The sequence below is a fragment of the Chiloscyllium punctatum genome, unplaced genomic scaffold (genome assembly GCF_047496795.1).
Source record: "Chiloscyllium punctatum isolate Juve2018m unplaced genomic scaffold, sChiPun1.3 scaffold_1532, whole genome shotgun sequence".
Lineage (NCBI taxonomy): Eukaryota > Metazoa > Chordata > Chondrichthyes > Orectolobiformes > Hemiscylliidae > Chiloscyllium > Chiloscyllium punctatum.
The window spans coordinates 12,667-22,500 of NW_027311266.1; positions in this window are offsets into that span (position 1 = coordinate 12,667).

The following is a 9,834-nucleotide window of genomic DNA, read 5'->3' on the forward strand; positions in this document are numbered from 1 at the left end:
GCCGGATTTGACCCGGCGGTTCTGCCGAAGGTCTCAGCTTCGAGGGGGGAGCGCCCACCGTGTACAGGCCGATTTTCATGCATTTCCAACCGTGGGAAGGGGTCCGAAAGGGGATGGGGGTGAACGTGACTGCTCAACCCGACTTTGAGACCTCTAACGCGGGTAGCTCAGCCGGATTTGACCCGGCGGTTCTGGCGACGGTCTCGCCTTCGAGGGGGGAGCGTCCCGCGTGTTCAGGCCGAATTTTGTGCATTTCCATCGGCGGGAAGAGGTCCAAACGGGAATGGGATTGAATGTGACTGCTGAAGCCGACATTGAGACCTCTAACGCGGGTAGCTCGGCCGGATTTGACCCGGCGGTTCTGCCGAAGGTCTCACCTTCGAGGGGGGAGCGTCCCGCGTGTTCAGGCCGAATTTTGTGCATTTCCATCGGCGGGAAGAGGTCCAAACGGGAATGGGATTGAATGTGACTGCTGAAGCCGACATTGAGACCTCTAACGCGGGTAGCTCGGCCGGATTTGACCCGGCGGTTCTGCCGAAGGTCTCACCTTCGAGGGGGGAGCGCCCACCGTGTACAGGCCGATTTTCATGCATTTCCAACCGTGGGAAGGGGTCCGAAAGGGGATGGGGGTGAACGTGACTGCTCAACCCGACTTTGAGACCTGTAACGCGGGTAGCTCAGCCGGATTTGACCCGGCGGTTCTGGCGACGGTCTCGCCTTCGAGGGGGGAGCGTCCCGCGTGTTCAGGCCGAATTTTGTGCATTTCCATCGGCGGGAAGAGGTCCAAACGGGAATGGGATTGAATGTGACTGCTGAAGCCGACATTGAGACCTCTAACGCGGGTAGCTCGGCCGGATTTGACCCGGCGGTTCTGCCGAAGGTCTCACCTTCGAGGGGGGAGCGTCCCGCGTGTTCAGGCCGAATTTTGTGCATTTCCATCGGCGGGAAGAGGTCCAAACGGGAATGGGATTGAATGTGACTGCTGAAGCCGACATTGAGACCTCTAACGCGGGTAGCTCGGCCGGATTTGACCCGGCGGTTCTGCCGAAGGTCTCACCTTCGAGGGGGGAGCGCCCACCGTGTACAGGCCGATTTTCATGCATTTCCAACCGTGGGAAGGGGTCCGAAAGGGGATGGGGGTGAACGTGACTGCTCAACCCGACTTTGAGACCTGTAACGCGGGTAGCTCAGCCGGATTTGACCCGGCGGTTCTGGCGACGGTCTCGCCTTCGAGGGGGGAGCGCCCCGCGTGTTCAGGCCGAATTTTGTGCATTTCCATCGGCGGGAAGAGGTCCAAACGGGAATGGGATTGAATGTGACTGCTGAAGCCGACATTGAGACCTCTAACGCGGGTAGCTCGGCAGGATTTGACCCGGCGGTTCTGCCGAAGGTCTCACCTTCGAGGGGGGAGCGCCCACCGTGTACAGGCCGATTTTCATGCATTTCCAACCGTGGGAAGGGGGCCGAAAGGGGATGGGGGTGAATGTGACTGCTCAACCCGACTTTGAGGCATCTAACCCGGGTAGCTCAGCCGGGTTTGACCCGGCGGTTCTGCCGACTGCCTCGCCTTCGAGGGGGGAGCGTCCCCCGTGTACAGGCCGATTTTCATGCATTTCGAACCGTGGGAAGTGGCCCAAAAGGGGATGGGGGTGAATGTGACTGCTCAACCCGACTTTGGCGCTTCCGAGCCGGGTAGCCCGGCCGGGTTTGACCCGGCGGTTCTGCCGTCGGTCTCGCCTTCGAGGGCGGAGCCTCCCCCGTGTACAGGCCGATTTTCATGCATTTGCAACGGTGGGAAGTTGCCCAAAAGTCGATGGGAGTGAATGTGACTGCTCAACCCGACTTTGAGACTTTTAAGCCGGGTAGCTCAGCCGGGTTTGACCCGGCGGTTCTGCCGACGGTCTCGCCTTCGAGGGGGGAGCCTCCCCCGTGTACAGGCCGATTTTCGTGCATTTCCAACGGTGGGAAGAGGTTCAAAAGGGGATGGGAGTGAATGTGACTGCTCAACCCGACTCTGAGGCTTCTAACCCGGGTAGCTCGGCCGGGTTTGATCCGGCGGTTCTGCCGACGGTCTCGTCTTCGAGGCCGGTGCCTCCCCCGTGTACAGGCCGATTTTCGTGCATTTCCAACGGTGGGAAGTGGTCCAAAAGGGAATGGGGGTGGACGTGTCTGCTCATACCGACTTTGAGACTTGTAAGCCGGGTAGCTCAGCCGGGTTTGACCCGGCGGTTCTGCCGACGGTCTCGCCTTCGAGGGGGGAGCCTCCCCCGTGTACAGGCCGATTTCCGTGCATTTCCAACGGTGGGAAGAGGTTCAAAAGGGGATGGGAGTGAATGTGACTGCTCAACCCGACTCTGAGGCTTCTAACCCGGGTAGCTCGGCCGGGTTTGATCCGGCGGTTCTGCCGACGGTCTCGTCTTCGAGGCCGGTGCCTCCCCCGTGTACAGGCCGATTTTCGTGCATTTCCAACGGTGGGAAGAGGTTCAAAAGGGGATGGGGGTGAATGCGACTGCTCAACCCGACTCTGAGGCTTCTAACCCGGGTAGCCCGGCCGGGTTTGACCCGGCGGTTCTGCCGTCGGTCTCGCCTTCGAGGGCGGAGCCTCCCCCGTGTACAGGCCGATTTTCATGCATTTGCAACGGTGGGAAGTTGCCCAAAAGTCGATGGGAGTGAATGTGACTGCTCAACCCGACTTTGAGACTTTTAAGCCGGGTAGCTCAGCCGGGTTTGACCCGGCGGTTCTGCCGACGGTCTCGCCTTCGAGGGGGGAGCCTCCCCCGTGTACAGGCCGATTTTCGTGCATTTCCAACGGTGGGAAGAGGTTCAAAAGGGGATGGGAGTGAATGTGACTGCTCAACCCGACTCTGAGGCTTCTAACCCGGGTAGCTCGGCCGGGTTTGATCCGGCGGTTCTGCCGACGGTCTCGTCTTCGAGGCCGGTGCCTCCCCCGTGTACAGGCCGATTTTCGTGCATTTCCAACGGTGGGAAGTGGTCCAAAAGGGAATGGGGGTGGACGTGTCTGCTCATACCGACTTTGAGACTTGTAAGCCGGGTAGCTCAGCCGGGTTTGTTCCGGCGGTTCTGCCGACGGTCTCGTCATCGAGGGGGGAGCCTCCCCCGTGTCCAGGCCGATTTTCATGCATTTCCAACCGTGGGAAGTGGTCCAAAAGGGAATGGGGGTGAATGTGACTGCTCATACCGACTTTGAGACTTTTAAGCCGGGTAGCTCAGCCGGGTTTGACCCGGCGGTTCTGCCGACGGTCTCGCCTTCGAGGGGGGAGCGTCCCCCGTGTTCAGGCCGAATTTTGTGCATTTCGAACCGTGGGAAGTTGCCCAAAAGTCGATGGGAGTGAATGTGACTGCTCAACCCGACTTTGAGACTTGTAAGCCGGGTAGCTCAGCCGGGTTTGACCCGGCGGTTCTGCCGACGGTCTCGTCTTCGAGGCGGGTGCCTCCCCCGTGTACAGGCCGATTTTCATGCATTTCGTACCGTGGGAAGCGGTCCAAAAGGGGATGGGAGTGAACGTGACTGCTCATACCGACTTTGGCGCTTCCGAGCCGGGTAGCTCAGCCGGGTTTGACCCGGCGGGTCTGCCGACGGTCTCGCCTTCGAGGGGGGAGCGTCCCCCGTGTTCAGGCCGAATCTTGTGCATTTCGAACCGTGGGAAGTTGCCCAAAAGTCGATGGGAGTGAATGTGACTGCTCAACCCGACTTTGAGACTTGTAAGCCGGGTAGCTCAGCCGGGTTTGACCCGGCGGTTCTGCCGACGGTCTCGTCTTCGAGGCGGATGCCACCCCCGTGTACAGGCCGATTTTCGTGCATTTCCAACCGTGGGAAGTGGTCTAAAAGTCGATGGGAGTGAACGTGACTGCTCAACCCGACTCTGAGGCTTCTAACCCGGGTAGCTCGGCCGGGTTTGACCCGGCGGTTCTGCCGACGGTCTCGTCTTCGAGGCGGGTGCCTCCCCCGTGTACAGGCCGATTTTCGTGCATTTCGAACCGTGGGAAGTGGTCTAAAAGTCGATGGGAGTGAACGTGACTGCTCAACCCGACTTTGAGACTTGTAAGCCGGGTAGCTCAGCCAGGTTTGACCCGGCGGTTCTGCCGACGGTCTCGCCTTCGAGGGCGGACCCTCCCCCGTGTACAGGCCGGTTTTCGTGCATTTCGAACCGTGGGAAGTGATCCAAAAGGGAATGGGGGTGAACGTGACTGCCCAACCCGGCTTTGAGACTTGTAAGCCGGGTAGCTCAGCCGGGTTGGACCCGGCGGTTCTGCCGACGGTCTCGACTTCGAGGCGGGTGCCTCCCCCGTGTACAGGCCGATTTTCATGCATTTGCAACGGTGGGAAGTTGCCCAAAAGTCGATGGGAGTGAATGTGACTGCTCAACCCGACTTCGAGACTTGTAAGCCGGGTAGCTCAGCCGGGTTTGACCCGGCGGTTCTGCCGACGGTCTCGCCTTCGAGGGGGGAGCCTCCCCCGTGTACAGGCCGATTTTCGTGCATTTCCAACGGTGGGAAGAGGTTCAAAAGGGGATGGGAGTGAATGTGACTGCTCAACCCGACTTTGGCGCTTCCGAGCCGGGTAGCTCAGCCGGGTTTGACCCGGCGGGTCTGCCGACGGTCTCGTCTTCGAGGCGGGTGCCTCCCCCGTATACAGGCCGATTTTCATGCATTTCGAACCGTGGGAAGTGGTCCAAAAGGGAATGGGGGTGGACGTGTCTGCTCATACCGACTTTGAGACTTGTAAGCCGGGTAGCTCAGCCGGGTTTGTTCCGGCGGTTCTGCCGACGGTCTCGTCTTCGAGGCGGGTGCCTCCCCCGTGTACAGGCCGATTTTCGTGCATTTCGAACCGTGGGAAGTGGTCCAAAAGGGGATGGGAGTGAATGTGACTGCTCAACCCGACTTTGGCGCTTCCGAGCCGGGTAGCTCAGCCGGGTTTGACCCGGCGGGTCTGCCGACGGTCTCGTCTTCGAGGCGGGTGCCTCCCCCGTATACAGGCCGATTTTCATGCATTTCGAACCGTGGGAAGTGGTCCAAAAGGGAATGGGGGTGGACGTGTCTGCTCATACCGACTTTGAGACTTGTAAGCCGGGTAGCTCAGCCGGGTTTGATCCTGCGGTTCTGCCGACGGTCTCGCCTTCGAGGGGGGAGCCTCCCCCGTGTTCAGTCCGATTTCCATGCATTTCCAACCGTGGGAAGTTGCCCAAAAGGGGATGGGAGTGAATGTGACTGCTCAACCCGACTTTGGCGCTTCCGAGCCGGTTAGCACAGCCGGGTTTGACCCGGCGGTTCTGCCGACAGTCTCCTCTTCGAGGCGGGTGCCTCCCCCGTGTACAGGCCGATTTCCGTGCATTTCGAACCGTGGGAAGTGGTCCAAACGTCGATGGGAGTGAATGTGACTGCTCAACCCGACTTTGGCGCTTCCGAGCCGGGTAGCTCAGCCGGGTTTGACCCGGCGGTTCTGCCGACGGTCTCGTCTTCGAGGCGGGTGCCTCCCCCGTGTACAGGCCGATTTTCATGCATTTGGAACCGTGGGAAGTGGTCCAAAAGGGAATGGGGGTGGACGTGACTGCTCATACCGACTTTGAGACTTGTAAGCCGGGTAGCTCGGCCGGGTTTGACCCGGCGGTTCTGCCGACGGTCTCGCCTTCGAGGGGGGAGCCTCCCCCGTGTTCAGTCCGATTTTCGTGCATTTCCCACGGTGGGAAATGGTATCTTTCATTACGGGGACAAGGGTCTGAAGCGGTGAAGTCAGTAACCGGCATAGTTAAGGAAAGGGTTCGAATTTTCTCAACAGTACGAAAAAAGTGAGCAGGGAAGCTAGAGAAGGTGTCAGTGAGTCCCAAACGAGTGAACCGCAAAACTTAGGGAAATGCCCGAAAGCGTTTTAAAGGGTGAAATCGGGAACGAGGAAATGATGGGAAAGTGCCTGAAAGTGCTAAATGAGTAAACAGAAAAACGAAGAAAAATGTTTGAAAAGAAGAAGTGAGTAACCAGGAAAACTTAGAAAAATGTTCAAAACGAAGAAATCAGTAACCAGGAAAACTTAGAAAAATGATCAAAAAGAAGAAATGAGTAACCAGGAAAACTTAGAAAAATGTTTAAAAAGAAGAAATCAGTAACCAGGAAAACTTAGGAAAATGTTTAAAAAGAAGAAATCAGTAACCAGAAAAACTGCGAAAAATGTTTAAAAAGAAGAAATGAGTAACCAGAAAAACTTAGAAAAATGTTTAAAAAGAAGAAATCAGTAACCAGGAAAACTTAGAAAAATGTTTAAAAAGAAGAAATCAGTAACCAGGAAAACTTAGAAAAATGTTTAAAAAGAAGAAATCAGTAACCAGGAAAACTTAGAAAAATGTTATAAAAGAAGAAGTGAGTAACCAGAAAAACTTAGAAAAATGTTTAAAAAGAAGAAATCAGTAACCAGAAAAACTGCGAAAAATGTTTAAAAAGAAGAAATCAGTAACCAGACAAACTGCGAAAAATGTTTAAAAAGAAGAAATCAGTAACCAGGAAAACTTAGAAAAATGTTTAAAAAGAAGAAGTGAGTAACCAGAAAAACTTAGAAAAATGTTTAAAAAGAAGAAATCAGTAACCAGAAAAACTTAGAAAAATGTTTAAAAAGAAGAAATCAGTAACCAGAAAAACTGCGAAAAATGTTTAAAAAGAAGAAATCAGTAACCAGGAAAACTTAGAAAAATGTTTAAAAAGAAGAAATCAGTAACCAGAAAAACTGCGAAAAATGTTTAAAAAGAAGAAATCAGTAACCAGGAAAACTTAGAAAAATGTTTAAAAAGAAGAAATCAGTAACCAGAAAAACTTAGAAAAATGTTTAAAAAGAAGAAATGAGTAACCAGAAAAACTTAGAAAAATGTTTAAAAAGAAGAAATCAGTAACCAGAAAAACGGCGAAAAATGTTTAAAAAGAAGAAATCAGTAACCAGAAAAACTTAGAAAAATGTTTAAAAAGAAGAAGTGAGTAACCAGAAAAACTTAGAAAAATGTTTAAAAAGAAGAAATGAGTAACCAGAAAAACTTAGAAAAATGTTTAAAAAGAAGAAATCAGTAACCAGAAAAACTTAGAAAAATGTTTAAAAAGAAGAAATGAGTAACCAGAAAAACTTAGAAAAATGCTTAAAAAGAAGAAATCAGTAACCAGAAAAACGGCGAAAAATGTTTAAAAAGAAGAAATCAGTAACCAGAAAAACGGCGAAAAATGTTTAAAAAGAAGAAATCAGTAACCAGACAAACTGCGAAAAAATGTTTAAAAAGAAGAAATCAGTAACCAGAAAAACTGCGAAAAATGTTTAAAAAGAAGAAATCAGTAACCAGGAAAACTTAGAAAAATGTTTAAAAAGAAGAAATGAGTAACCAGGAAAACTTAGAAAAATGTTTAAAAAGAAGAAATGAGTAACCAGGAAAACTTAGAAAAATGTTTAAAAAGAAGAAATCAGTAACCAGAAAAACTTAGAAAAATGTTTAAAAAGAAGAAATCAGTAACCAGAAAAACTTAGAAAAATGTTTAAAAAGAAGAAATGAGTAACCAGAAAAACTTAGAAAAATGTTTAAAAAGAAGAAATGAGTAACCAGAAAAACTTAGAAAAATGTTTAAAAAGAAGAAATCAGTAACCAGAAAAACGGCGAAAAATGTTTAAAAAGAAGAAGTGAGTAACCAGAAAAACTTAGAAAAATGTTTAAAAAGAAGAAATGAGTAACCAGAAAAACGTTTAAAAAGAAGAAATCAGTAACCAGAAAAACTTAGAAAAATGTTTAAAAAGAAGAAATGAGTAACCAGAAAAACTTAGAAAAATGTTTAAAAAGAAGAAATCAGTAACCAGAAAAACGGCGAAAAATGTTTAAAAAGAAGAAATCAGTAACCAGAAAAACGGCGAAAAATGTTTAAAAAGAAGAAATCAGTAACCAGACAAACTGCGAAAAATGTTTAAAAAGAAGAAATCAGTAACCAGAAAAACTTAGAAAAATGTTTAAAAAGAAGAAATCAGTAACCAGGAAAACTTGGAAAAAAACACTTAGAAAAATTTTCAGCAAAGTGTGAAAAATATTCTAAGTGTCAGCGGAGGAAAATGCTGCAGCATCGGGAAAGATTCGCAAACTTACACCGAACATGTGCTCCGAAGTGCCGGAGGAATTGGGTGAATTGAGCCCGGCAAATGGCCAGCTGTCGTTTTGTGCCTGCAGCCCGAAAACTTTAACTTTGTCTGTCGCGGAAGTCCGGACCGAGAAAAATCCAAACGGTTTTGACCGGACCGAGTTCCAGACCGATGCAGTCAAATTTGGAATTCAGACCCATTCAGTGCCACTTGTAGTTTTTCCGCAGTGAGGTTGGCGGGGTACCCGGAGATATATGGGAACACGATTTTTAGAACAAAATGGCGGCGCGGGACCGTTCTGAAAGGCATCCGAAAAACGGTTCCACGGGCATAGCACTTTAATGACAGGTATGAGTGCATGCCGGAGAGCTCTTGGAAGTCGAATTTTTGACACTTTGTCAATTTTTTGACAGATTTGACAAACTCTTTCTGTCTGTTCTAAGAGTCAGTCAGAGACTTGTGCGGCGGTCTTTTGACACTATTGGAGGGCGGGCAAACCCCACGTTGACTCCGGCCGTCCCTCCACAGGCGCTCGTGTCCAAAATGAAGGCGAGAGACGCGAGTGGCCTGGTTCCCTTGGGTGTTGCCAAGAAGGCTGCGGGCTGACCGTTGCCTGAGCACTCCCTAAAGCCTCTTGTGATGAGAGCAGACCTCGCCTGCCGCACGACCGGCTCTGGGAGTCGTTGGGCCGCTATTTGTGAATAGTCTGGTCCTCCTCTGCCACCCGGACAAGCGCGATGGCTCTGCCGCCCTGCGGTGCTCGTCACCCAGGTTTGGGGAACACGATACTCGTAACAAAAATAAAAGGCGGCTCGGGACCTGCAGGCGAAAGGGGTCCCGTGGTGCTAAGCACGTCGACTTCGGGTCTCGGTGCAAGCCGGAGAGCTCACGGAAGTCTAAAGTTTTCGGCACGTGGTCGAATCTTTTCAAAGGCTTACCCGGCTCTTTCCGTCCATTCTGAGAGTAAGTCAGAGGCCGGTGCGGAGGTCTCTTGACAATCGGAGGGGGTGGTGGCCCTCCGCAGGCGCTCGTGTCGAAAATGAAGGCGAGAGACGCGAGTGGCCTGGTTCCCCTGGGTGTTGCCAGGAAGGCTGCGGGCTGACCCTTGCCTGAGCACTCCCTAAAGCCTCTTGTGATGAGAGCAGACCTCGCGCGCCGCACGACCGGCTCTGGGAGTCGTTGGGCCGCTATCTGTGAATAGTCTGGTCCTCCTCTGCCACCCGGCCAAGTGCGATGGCTCTGCCGCCCTGCGGTGCTCGTCACGCAGGTATGGGGCACACGATGCTCGTAACAGCAAATAAAGGCGGCTCGGGACCTGCAGGCGAAAGGGGTCCCGTGGTGCTTAGCACGTCGACTTCGGGTCTCGGTGCAAGCCGGAGAGCTCACGGAAGTCTAAAGTTTTCGGCACGTGGTCGAATCTTTTGAAAGGCTTACCCGGCTCTTTCCGTCCATTCTGAGAGTCAGTCAGAGGCCGGTGCGGCGGTCTATTGACGACCGGAGGCTCCCATGGGTGTTGCGATGAGGGTGGAGGGCACAGAACCTTGCCTTAGCACTCCCTAATAAAGCCTCTTGTGAAGAGAGCAGACCTCGCGCGCCGCACGACCGGCTCTGGGAGTCGTTGGGCCGCTATCTGTGAATAGTCGGGTCCTCCTCTGCCACCCGGCCAAGTGCGATGGCTCTGCCGCCCTGCGGTGCTCGTCACGCAGGTATGGGGCACACGATGC